Source organism: Cenococcum geophilum, assembly GCF_001692895.1.
Source record: "Cenococcum geophilum 1.58 unplaced genomic scaffold K441scaffold_33, whole genome shotgun sequence".
In the NCBI taxonomy this organism is placed as follows: Eukaryota; Fungi; Ascomycota; class Dothideomycetes; order Gloniales; family Gloniaceae; genus Cenococcum; species Cenococcum geophilum.
This window is the reverse complement of record NW_027137591.1, coordinates 1,820,039-1,832,564: the sequence shown is the minus strand read 5'-3', so window position 1 is coordinate 1,832,564 and position 12,526 is coordinate 1,820,039.

The window sequence follows — 12,526 nt, the reverse complement described above, 5'->3', positions numbered from 1 at the left end:
AGAGTCGCTGGCTAGAGCTGGAAGCTGGTAAGAAAGCTTTTACGGGCGTACTTAAGGAAGTTACTAACTATATATAAGGCTTGTTAAGTCGCCCGCAAGTAAAGCTAGGAGGATCGCACCTTATTCTAGGCCATAATCTCACAGTTTACCGTTAATTAGTTAGTGTTTATAGACGAATCTAGAGCTAACTTAAAAACGGGTATATAAAAGGCGTCTTAGTTACCGGTAGGAGTTACACTAGTTTTATATACACTATATAATTATAATAAGTAGCGAGTTAATATACTACCTGCCTATACCGTTAACGGCGTACTAGTATCGTTAGTATATACTAGCTTAATAAATTTAGAGGGCTACGACTACTAGATTAAGCATGTTTTTCTACCTTATTATAATCCTTATCTAAAACTAAGATTAGTAGTCGTTATAAATAACGCGAGCTTTTATTACTTAGCCTATATTAGCCCCCTCTTTAAGCGAGCTAGCGTAAAGCTTATATACTTGCCTATATACTTACCCGATCTAAATCTAATTAAGGAGTTCTTTAGTAAGCTAAAGGAGTTTATTTAACAATACTTTATTATATGGAAGGAGGTGCTAAAGTAATAGGGTAATAGCTTTAATAGCTTTCTAAGTTAGTATATAAAGATTATAGGAAGTAAATCTAACAACGCAAAAGCTTATTTCCGCCATAGCGGGTATATTAGTAAAGGAGAGTGAGATTTTATTATACGAAGGAAGGCGTGGCTATACCTTAAGCTTATAATATTTAATTTATATAAGAATTACTACTAAAAGAGTATATTATAATAGGTGCCTGCAAGTAGGCGCATACTTAAGTTAAAAATCTACTACTAGCCGAGCCTAAGGCTTTCTAGATTACCACTATGTACGCCTCTTAAACTTCTCTACTCCTTAATATCTACTTATAATCTCTTAGCAATTGCCTCTGGAACGCCTACCTTAATTATTACCTCAATTGGTGTCTTTCCTTGCTTATCTAGCTTCTGCTCTTTAATTGTCTTTAAATCCCACCGCTTAGTAAAAGCAACTTAGTAGGCAGCGTTAATATCTTCCTTCTAGGCCTTTAAGTCTTCTACCGCCTTCTTATACTACTTAAAATACTTCTATAAATCTACAAGCCGATTAAAGCCTTAAGGATATAGTAGAGGAGCAATTAGTAATAACTTTAAGCTAGAAAGCGAGGCCGCTAGAAGTATAGATGGGCGCCTATAGTAACTGCTAGTTAGGTTAATATAGAATTAGTTAATAACGCCCAGAGTACTTAGTGTAGAGGCCTTAGAGGTAAGCTGCTCCTTCTTTTTACTGCCCGTCTTCCTCTTAAGAAGCTTCTATATTAAGCTAACCGGAGGAGTATATTTAGTAGTAAGGCCTTAATTAATTGCCCAACCCTATTCTCTTACATCCTCCTATATAAGCTTATAATTAACTTGCTAATATACCTAGCACTAGTTACTACCGCAGTTTTTACAACACTGCTACCGTTAAGATACCTTTATAAAGCTTATTTTAGGAATTATAAAGAAAGCGGTAATATTACCATCTACTAGCTATAGCGTATTTAGTAAAGAGCTCTATAAGGATTCTAGAGCCGACTGTAAAGCTAATTATATTACTATAGAGGAACGGGCAGGAGCACAAGCAGCTTACTACTTAATTATCTTAATATAATCTATAGCGAGTTCAACTTTAAGCCGCTTAAATAAGCCGTCGTCGCGATTATAACACCCTTTCGCCACTCTTAAGAGTTCTTCTTCGGAATTAATCCAATTAATTATACGGCTTAAATTAAGATAGAACGTAGATCTAGTAGAGTTCAATCGCCCGGTAAGCTTTATGGTAGCATTACACAACTTCCTTTAAAAAGTACAACCAGTAAACTTCTGCTGTAAAGCCTTATTAATTTTAAGAAGAACTTCGCGATTATATATCGCTAAGAGGCTAAGGCGAGCCTTAGGAAATATATAAGCCAATATAATAGTTAAGCGACTTGTCTTTTAAAGCTTTACTAATAACACTAGGCGATACTTAAAGAATAAGCCTCCGCCTAAAGGCTTCACTATATATTCCTCCTGCTCCGTTTAAAGCCTTAAAGCCAACTCCTCTTCACTCTCTACTAAAGGCTTATATACTGAAGTCTCTAGTAATTAAGGCCTCTTAGCGGGTGGCTGGCCTCGTAATATAGGGGGAGCTACGCCCGCACGCCGCGAGGCTCTTACTATATTCCGTTCCGGCGGTATATAAAAGTGTTAAACTTCCTTATCGTCGTACTTTTTGGCAGCTACCGGATTAGTTAGAATCTTATTAAGCTCATCTACAGTAAAATAGGCAGCCTATTATAATATATGCGGGGTACTATGCATTAGCGGTAAAGGGTAGTTAAGCTGCATATTAAGTTGGCTACTATATACGGGTGGAAGATTCACGACCGTACTTATACTTAAGCTCTATATAAAAGGAGGTGGACCACTAATCGCTAAGGGAGGCGGTACTAGTAACAATCGAAATCGCTAAGTAAGTGGGCGACTAGAGGGACTACCTGCAGAGGCAGAAGTAGGGCGTTTGGAGCTTATATTAATAAGAGAAAGAAGCTTTACAACACCACGATCCGGAACAGATATCACGACTTTTGGTAAGGGAGAGAAGTTTAGGATAGCTTCAAAATTAAGCTCCAAGCTCCGAATTAATGTGGGCCGTGGCTCAAGCCCTGGCCACGTACTACACCGCTTTCTGCTAGCTCTACATACTAATTTAGCTGCAGACGAAGCGAAATTAGGTGTGTGGTGTTGCGCGCGCACGGGGGGGGGGACACCGAAGCTGGTACAAGCTGTAGGCGTACCGCAGATGCGCAGATAGGGTAGCTACAGTAGGGGGGGAAGGGGGCTGGCCCGTGTTACTTTAGCACGTAAAATATAAGGTGTATGGGCGAATTGGTATTTATACCCTATACAGACAACCTCGTGAAAATTTTCCTATGGGAGTGGGTTTACGTAACGAGGTTCGCCCTTATAAAATACCATTAGTAGGTTACTTTTGGGGAGAGTACCTACTAATTACTAATTCCTTACCCTTTTCTTAAGCAAGGAGAAGAAATAGGGTACAGAATTCCAAAAAAAGTTATATAGGGGTAATTGGTAGCTGCTTCCAAGCTAGCAAGCTATTAGGTTTCTCTTATTCTTATATACAAAACTATTTTATTAAAATTAAAATCTATCTTTTAGAGCGCTTTTTCTACTCTAAGAACAGCAGAATACGGCAGAAATAGATAAAAAAGCCAGGATTTCCTTTTCTTAGTGTAAACTGGACCATAGTAAGCAAAATACTAAAACGAAAAAACACCAGTTGCTAGAGCTCCCCTAGCATTTTAAAAACGGGCTAGAGTGTCCACTTAGCTACTAGTATATATTAAGCTGCCTAGGAAGGATTCATATATATAGAACTATAGCGCTATAGCCTAGAGGCTGCATGCGTAGTATTATACGTAGTATAATACAACGGATTAAAAAAAAAAAAAACCGAAGTTTAAAATCACCTAAGTCAACAGATATTGATAAAGAGTATTTTATAGCGGAAAGTATATCTGCTATTAATAAAGAGGAATCAGATCTTAAATAAGTGGTTATATTAATAAAGTAGGAAGGCATGGGAAGTACAAAGCGCTCCTTAAAACTATTTAAAGTATTAAGTCTTTACGTAGCAAGAGCTCTAAAGAGGACCTAAATAGGCTTATATAGTTATAATATCAATATGCTTAATAATATCAATATGCTTAATAGTAACAATAAATAAATATATAGATTTTTTATTACCCTATAAATATGCTTAGTAATAAGGGTATAAAAATATATAGATTTTTTATTATACTATAAATGTCCTTAGTAATAAGGGTATAAAAATATATAGATTTTTTATTATACTATAAATGTCCTTAGTAATAAGGGTATCCCTTTAACCGCTAAGTTATATTTAACGTTATTAATAAGGATCTAGGCTAATTAGAGACTCTTCTATATAGCTGCTATTACAGTATAGCTATCCGTGCGGCCTTAGCGTTAGACGCCAGCGGTTAAAGAGATAAAAATATATAGATTTTTTATTATAACCTAAATTAGCTTAGCGGTAAGGGTATATAAATAAATAAAAAAAATTCTATTTATTGCCTAATTCGGTCCCTCTTTTAGGTATAGGCTTTTACCTTCTATATATAGGAAAAAGCCCCTAGTAGGGGGAAAACCTAAGTATATTCTTCTAGCTAGTCTTATACGCTCTACCTTTACTTAGCACCCGTGCTATATATTTAAGTGTATAGCGTGCCTGGACCCTTATTAAGGCGCTTTAACTTTAGCCACGGTTTCTTTAGCTAGAGATATATATAGCTACCTTAAGAATACACTAAACTCCCTTTATTTATTAGTTGTTTTATAACCTATAATCTAATAGCCCTCTATATAGTAGCTTTAGAAAACTAAACAGTACATATCTAATCTTTAAAGTGTGCTATGCCAAAATAAAGCATATCTGCCTTTCCCTGGCGGTATTAAGTTATATAGTTGCCCTATATATTTATAATTTCATTATTAAGTATAGAGATCGCTAGATAAAGCCACTAATTATCTAGCTGTTTGCTAAAGGACAACCTACTAACTAGACTAAAGGCTGATAGGGCTATTAGCGAGCGCTATAGATGTCTTCCGCCTCTAAGACTTTAAAACTAAAGGCTACTAGGTATTAACCGCCTAGAGTAAGTCTTTAGAGCCAATATAGAGTCTTAATTAATAGAACTATTCCTTTTTTATTTCCGCCAAATAGGAAATACGCTTAAGTAAGTCTTTCTTAGCATATAATCGTTTGGTACTATTAACCTAGCTAACCTTAAGGCTATCCTATCTACTAACTTTAAAGGTCTGTATAAAGCCTTAAAAATTATCTCTTACCTACCCGCTGCTAATTTTATTTAGACTAGGGTATGGGAGCGCGGTAATAGATTACATTCCCTATATTTAGAGATAGTATCTTTACTTAGGAAGGCGCATTATGGAAGCGTTTACGAGAATTACTAAAGCCGTAGTTTTATTATAAGCAGTATGATAACCTAGAAGTATTCTAGAAAGCTATTAATAACCTTATTAATATTATCTCTTAAAAAGATAGTATTGTTAACTTATAACCTCTTTTCTTCTGTATAACCCTAGATATAATAACTAAGTTTCTTTTTAGGGAGTTAGTAAAAAGCCTAAAGGCTCTAAAATTAACTAGGGAGCAGATATTTACTAATACCTTTAATATAGCATAGGCGTATATCGCAAAGAGGTTTCGGCTCCTAAATCTCTACTAACTTATTAAAGGAAAAAAGTTCCAGGACACTTATAATAAAGTCTATTATTTTACGGACTAGATTATAGATTATAAGCTCTTATAAGATATATAAGAGGATAAAGGACAAAAATATATCTTTTTAAACTCCCTTACCTAAAATACCCCTAACCGCATAATATTAAGGGGTTAGATAATTAACATTCTAACTATAAAAAGAGACACTACGGCCTACCTTCTTTTATGGACATTGTAAGTATACTCCTAATACGGCGTAGTGCTTCGCCTTTTCCACTTCTAATCTTTTGTACAGCTTCCTCCTCGTCTAATATTTAAATATTCTTACTAAACTAAGAGCAGAAATAGCTGCTGCGTGTAATAGTAGTGTAGAGTTATACCGCACAGACCTCCGGAATATAGAATATCTTTAGAATATTTTAAAAGAGAGTAAGTTCCCTAATCGTTAATCTATAAAATATCACTAAAAAACGTAGCTCTTTAACTCTATCCTTCTATTCCTATAAACACCCGTATAGCTCTAAGAACTACTATATTACCTATAGGCGGCGGCCTTAATAGAACTTCTCCTGTTCTGATTTTTAAGGGAACGGCTATAGTATATAGTGTTTATATAATGCATAGACGACCTAACCTTTACGGAATAAACGCTAAGCTTTATCGTCCTAAAAGATAGGATAAAGATATACCTCTAAACCATAACAAAACCGACGCGAAATGGGGTTATTTACTATATAATGGTAGTCCAAGAATATATCTAGGAAGTAAGCGCCCTTTACTATTAGTTAAGCTGGGATCACTTCTTGATATTAATTTATACTTCCTTTTATAGTTAATTTTACGCTTATAGAAGCCGCCTACGCAGTTATACGGATTATTTAGAGATTCTAGACAATTAAGTTACCTAATAGTGCGGTTATAGAATTAATAGGAGTGGAACAGCAGATAATAACTTTAGTAATATCTACTACAGAAGGCTGTAAAGTAGAGTTACGATAGTGTATAATAGATGCTATACTATAACTATTTAAGGCTAGTAGGAGGGGGATTAATTCACGGTGTTATATAATTAAATTTTATATACGTATAAGATAAGAATAGAGATAACTAGTAGTATATAAGTTAAAAGCTTTTATAAATATGCACGTTCCTACTATATTATTAAATAAATAATTAGGAATAAGAACTCTGTAGTATTATAAAAGGCTTTAGAGCCTCACTATATACACTAAATAAGTTAAGAGATAACTAAAATAAAGTACGTAAATACGATCTAGGTTAATAGACAGTAGTACGATAAATCTAAACTCTATAACTAGTGACTCCTAATAGGACTTAGAAGTAGCAGGTTATACCGCCTTAGTTAGAGCTTAAGTAGGCCCAAGCGAGGCTAATAAGGTATAGAGTTAGACTAAACGGAGGCTTTACTTTAATCTGGTAAAATTCTAACCAGACGGCGCTATAATGGCGCTAGGGCCATATTTCTGCTATATTCCGCGATTCTACTATTAGCTCGCTTACGACTAGCGCCTTAAGATATTTGTTTATACTACCTATAACAGCACTAGGGGCGCGTCACCTACCAAATTCAGCCGTAATACTGCCATATTTTGCCAACTAGTGCCTTGGCGGCTAGCTTATATATTTATTTATATCGGCCCTAGAACACCCCTTTTCCTTCTCTTAGCTTAGTATCTTTATAATATAGCATTTATTTAAGCTTTATCTTAGAGGCATTTGTTTAAGCTATAACACTACCTTTAATAACCTTTTCCTTTTTCTTCTTCTTCTCCTTAGCTTAGTATCCTATAAGCTTTACCTTAGAGGCGTTTATACGGGCCGTTATAGGCGCCAGATTACATTTTAAAACTTAGATTAAAATAGTTAGAGTTTTGTACTAATTATAAATAACTATTATATATATATATTATTTTTATTTTTAGTTTATTAAAAAGCTTTAAAGCTAAGTGTTTATAGGCTATTTTTTATTTAAAAAAGAACCCATTTTATTCTCTACTTTTTATATCTTTAAGATGTTATATTCTAGTACTATTACAAAAGTTATATTAACTAAATCGCCTCTTAATATAAATACGCCAAATATAAATACCAGCCCTATTCAAAATCAACTTCTAGAAATAAGAAAAAATATATAAAAGATAGAAAGAGATAATATCTAGCGCGTGGAAGACTACCTTAGTATAAGACGCCGTATCTTTAATCTAGAACTAGAAAAGGAAATGAGACTTTCTATTAGTAAGTAGGATAATGTAACCGACTACCGGTACTATACCGAGACACGAGACTGCAGCCTAGAAGGCTCCAAGACAACATCAGTACTACTCTCGTATATCTCGTATATCTCGTATATGGCTTAAATGAGTCATAGGTCAAGTCATAGACCCTACTCTACAGGCTTCTACTTTCATGTATTTATATCACTTGATTTCCATAGATTTACAATTAAGTCGCTCATTTAATTCTCCTACACTGCACTGTAACAGATAATCTAGGGCAGTAGGTTAGGTCTATAAGAGCAAAGTTTAAAAGGGATTATATTAAAGTTCTAGATTTAGTAGAGAAGCTTAAAAAGAAGGTTGCTAAGCTTTAAAGCGAGAGAGAAAAGCGTTACGAATATCTTACCTATTGCATTAAGTTTATTCTTAAAGGGAAGACAATATAAGTGCGTTAGTTAATAAATTATATTCGTCTAAGCACTTAAGAAGAATAGGATAGAAGGTAGTTAATATAAAACCCTTATGCTAGTTATATATAAGCTTTAAACAGAGCCTTATAGTATATAGGGGGAAGACCTCCTTAGGCCCCTTAACCCCCTAGGCGTACCGCGTGCTCTATTTACGCAGAGCTCCATATATAGTTTGCCCTAGGGCTTTATTTATAAAGCTCCTCGCTAAGCTACTCGCAAAATTCTCTACCTCTACACAGGTGCAGAGTATGCAATTATTACTCCTCTACTACCCTAGCTTGCAGAGTTCTATAAAGTAGATGCATTATATATAAAATTTAAAGAGTTAGTTTAGCGCGAGATAAAGAGCTAAATTTTTCTATTAGTTTCCCCCTTTTAAATCTAATTTTATCTAGTAAAAACTAGTCTACTTATTAGCGACTTAGTTAATTAAGGCACGAATACGGCAAAAGGGTCGCGTAAGCCTATATAATTGGATTGTCTATAAACAAGGATCTAAAACTAGAGAAGGGAAAGAAGAAGAAGAGTAGCGCTAGTCGAAGTAGGGTTCTTTTATACGGTTATCTAGTTACGTAACCGCAAAGTTCTGCCAAGTTCTGCTAACTAAGTTCTACCGTTTTCTGCCAGTGCCGTGACACAAATTATATAGAAGGGCTGCTATTAAAGAAATACTTTAACTTTATACCCCTAATCCTCAGTATATTTAGTAAAACTTTTACTTACTCTCTCTCTTAAGCTATAATATTTAGATGGGCTAAGAACTACTACCTATAGAACCTTAAACTTATATAGAAACTTAAGACGGATAGTTTTATAGATGGTAGTTTTATTATAACAGATATAGTTATAAAGAATCCTTATATAACGTAGGCTATCTAAGCATAGGACTCCGTACCGGACATCGCAGTAGTAATAATATCGTAGATGTTTCTTAAAGTACTAAGCTATCCAGTAATCTTTATCTTGTGGATTTACTAGGCGACAAATTAATATAACTAGAGACGTTAGGAAATGGACTGTTTAATAGTAATTACTTTTTATGGCTACTATAAAAACTTGTATTCTATATCTTTAATAAAAGAGGTAGGACTAGTTATAGGCGACCGTATATAACCGAATTAGAACCTTTTAAATATAATTTTAGGATTTAAAATACTCTAAAAAAATCCTAAACAGTAACCTCTCTTTAGTAAATAAACTAAAGTAAAGCTATTCTAATTGCGTTTCTAATTAGGTCTTTATAAATAAGACGTAGTATAAAAAACGCACGGGAAATAAGTAATTAGAAGGCTAATTAGAATATAGGTAGGCTAAAAGAGCTAAAACCTATTAAACCTAAGGACTTGTCAATCTAGGTCGGATTTTAGTTATCTTATAACTTTATACTATTTCTATTACCTTTTTATTACCTATTAGCAATGTTAATTAATTGGCGATAAGGTAACAGTTTTAAATCGACGTTAATGTTAATATTAGTCTTTGCCACCTATCTAGTATATATAGTAAGGCTCTAGAGCCTCTTATAATGGGACAGAGTTACTATTTTTTTTTATCTTTTGGTTTTCCAATTAATAGGACTAGAGATATTAGATAAGGTTACGGGAAGAGATATTAAGTAAACTAAGTATAAGCACCCTTTCCTAAACAGCTACTCTTTAGCTACTACTCCTTTTTAAGAATTCCTTATCCCCTTATTTAAAGCGAAAGAGGATTTAGACGCTTACTATTACAATATATAAATTAAGCCTTTAAAGCCTCTATACGACTACCTATAAAGCTTTACCCCTAATATAACTACCTCTTTCCTTACCTCTCCTTCTTCACGTTATATTCTATATGTAGAATATATTTCTAGCCTACAGTAGCTCTGCATTCTTACACTTAATATTAGCTAAATCCTAATAAGACGACTACGAACGAGAGTACCTCCCTAAATCTACTAGTACCTATTAAAAACAGCTTTTAGTTCTTTAATCTTGTCTATTAGATATAAATTTTAATTAAATATATAAGAAAGTAGCGTATGTGGCTACGGGATGCGCTAGTATAGGACTAGGAATACTTTTTTTTCTAGTTATTTTTAGTAAAGAAAGAAAGACTAAAGGAGTTCTTACTTTATACGTTAGTAAAATAAAGTCTAATAAGTAATTTTACTAATTCTAGCCTTTAGTTTTTATCTTTAGAGTATAAGTCTAAAAGTTTAAAGAATATAACAATTGGAATAAGATACTTTTGTATAAGTTATATAAATGCTACATATTGTAATCCACTTCCTATTTAAATTTCTTTACTATTAAATAGCTTATTAACCTCTTATCCTATAAACTAGCTTATTTCTTTAGATAACGCTTTAGCTGCACTTCTTTATAAAACAGCTGCAGGTTGCTTAATTATTAGTACTATACTCGCATTTTTCTTATAGTGTATTTTAGCACTCTTACTTTCTATTTTATAATGTGGTATTAATATATGGAATCCATTTCTTATTCCTATATATATTGCATATGGAAGTGTTTTTTATATAATTTCTATATTTCCTTACTATTTTATTTTAAAACTAATATACTCTATTACTTACTTATTATAACCTAATATTAAAGTAGAAAAGGGAGATATAGAGGTATTTTATATAGGAGTATCTTGTCTTAGTTTTTGTATAGTACTATTTACAAGTATTACTCTATTATTAAGTAGGTAGTATAGGTAGATATCTATAGATCGCCTTAAATAGCTCTAGAGAATTAAGCTAAGATTAATCAAGCATATTTACTGTATTACGGCGCTAGTGGAAAACGGTGGACGTTGTGGTAGATACAGAGTTACGTAAGTTTACGTGACTTAGGGACCGCATAAAACCTTAAGCGGCGCTACTATTCTTCTCCTTTTATAACGGTGCTGAAGCGCGTTACCTGCCAATTTGCCGTTTCTAGGACAATTTGCCCTTTTTTAGGCAATCTGCCATATTCTAACATCTTCTGCTAGTTACTACTTATGGACCCGACTAATTAGGATTTTCTATCCCTGGGATAGAAAATCGCTATTAGCTTACTTGCTACTAGTGCCTTAGCGACCCCTTTATATCTTACCAGTCTCTACTAGTTTCTTTTCCTTAGCTTAGTATTCTTGTATAGTAGTAATCTATAAGCTTTAGTTCAGAAGCATTTATACAAGCCCGTTATACCTTTCCTTTCTCTAGCTTTAGATACCGTGCTCGTGCCTTAATTAACTAAGTCGCTAATATACTAGACAAGATCTTAGTATTAGCGACTTAGTTAATTAAGGCACGAGCACGGTAAGAAGGACGCGCAAGCCTATATAATTGGATTGTCTATAAACGAGGGTCCAAAGCTAAAGAAAAGGAAAAGAGAAGAGTAGTAGCGCTGCTCGACGTTTTATAAGATCCTCTAGTTATATAACCGCAATCTGCCGTTTTCTGCTAGCTTTCTGCCGTATTCTACTAGTACCGTAACACTTAGCTAACAGAAGTTCTATTTAATTAGGCCATATAACAATTTCCTTTCCTTAAGAACCCCTTGCCCACTTATACTGTGTTACTCTCTCTTAGTTAGCAGCTACTTTAGCTTAAAAATATATTACTTAGAATTTAATGTTCTAAGCAGAATCCTAGGCTCGCTATTATCGTTATATAGTGTTAAGTACTGGCTAAGCGAGTTAAACTCCTTCTCTGTTCTAGTGTTATAGTTCCTTAAAGTTAAACTTATTAATACTCGTTTATTCTTCTAATAGAATAACCTATAAAACAGTTAAGAAGTATATAATTTAAATTAATTTTGCTTTATTAGAATATAGAAAAGTAAAAATTATAATAAGTAATTAAATATACTTTAAAGTATTTAGAACTTTCTTTATATATTTTTTAATAAATATACTAGCTATTAAAATTATAAATAGTAGATTTAGGTTTTATAAATAGGATTTTTTATATAATAATAGACTTACTTTTATTATTATAAATAATAGTTAAGTAATTTCCTTAATTTTACTAGCATTATGGATTCTACTAATTCTACTAACTTAAAGATAAGTAATAAGAGTGGAGTTGAGCATTCTAGTAGTATATTTAGAACTATTCTCAATTTATTACAAATACAAAACTTTAATATAAAAGCTTAAGGAGCTAAAGCAAAGCAAAAACAAGAGATATTATGTAAAAGAACAAAGACCCTTTTTAAAAAAGCAGACGAGTTACGATCTATAGCTAGGGCAAAAGTATTCTATATTCTAAACGTGTAAAATAAATAGTACTTTTACACGTCTATAGAGTAGCCGTCATAGCTACCAACTATAGAATAGCTTGTACGTTAACGACCTTTGTCTAAAGATATTTTCTAACTAAATACAGAGTTAAATATATCCAGTGCCTACAAAGCTTACGCTAAAAGACTTTAAAAAGGAGAAGAAGAACTAAATATAAAGAGAACAATCGCCATTTTCTATTAGCCCTTA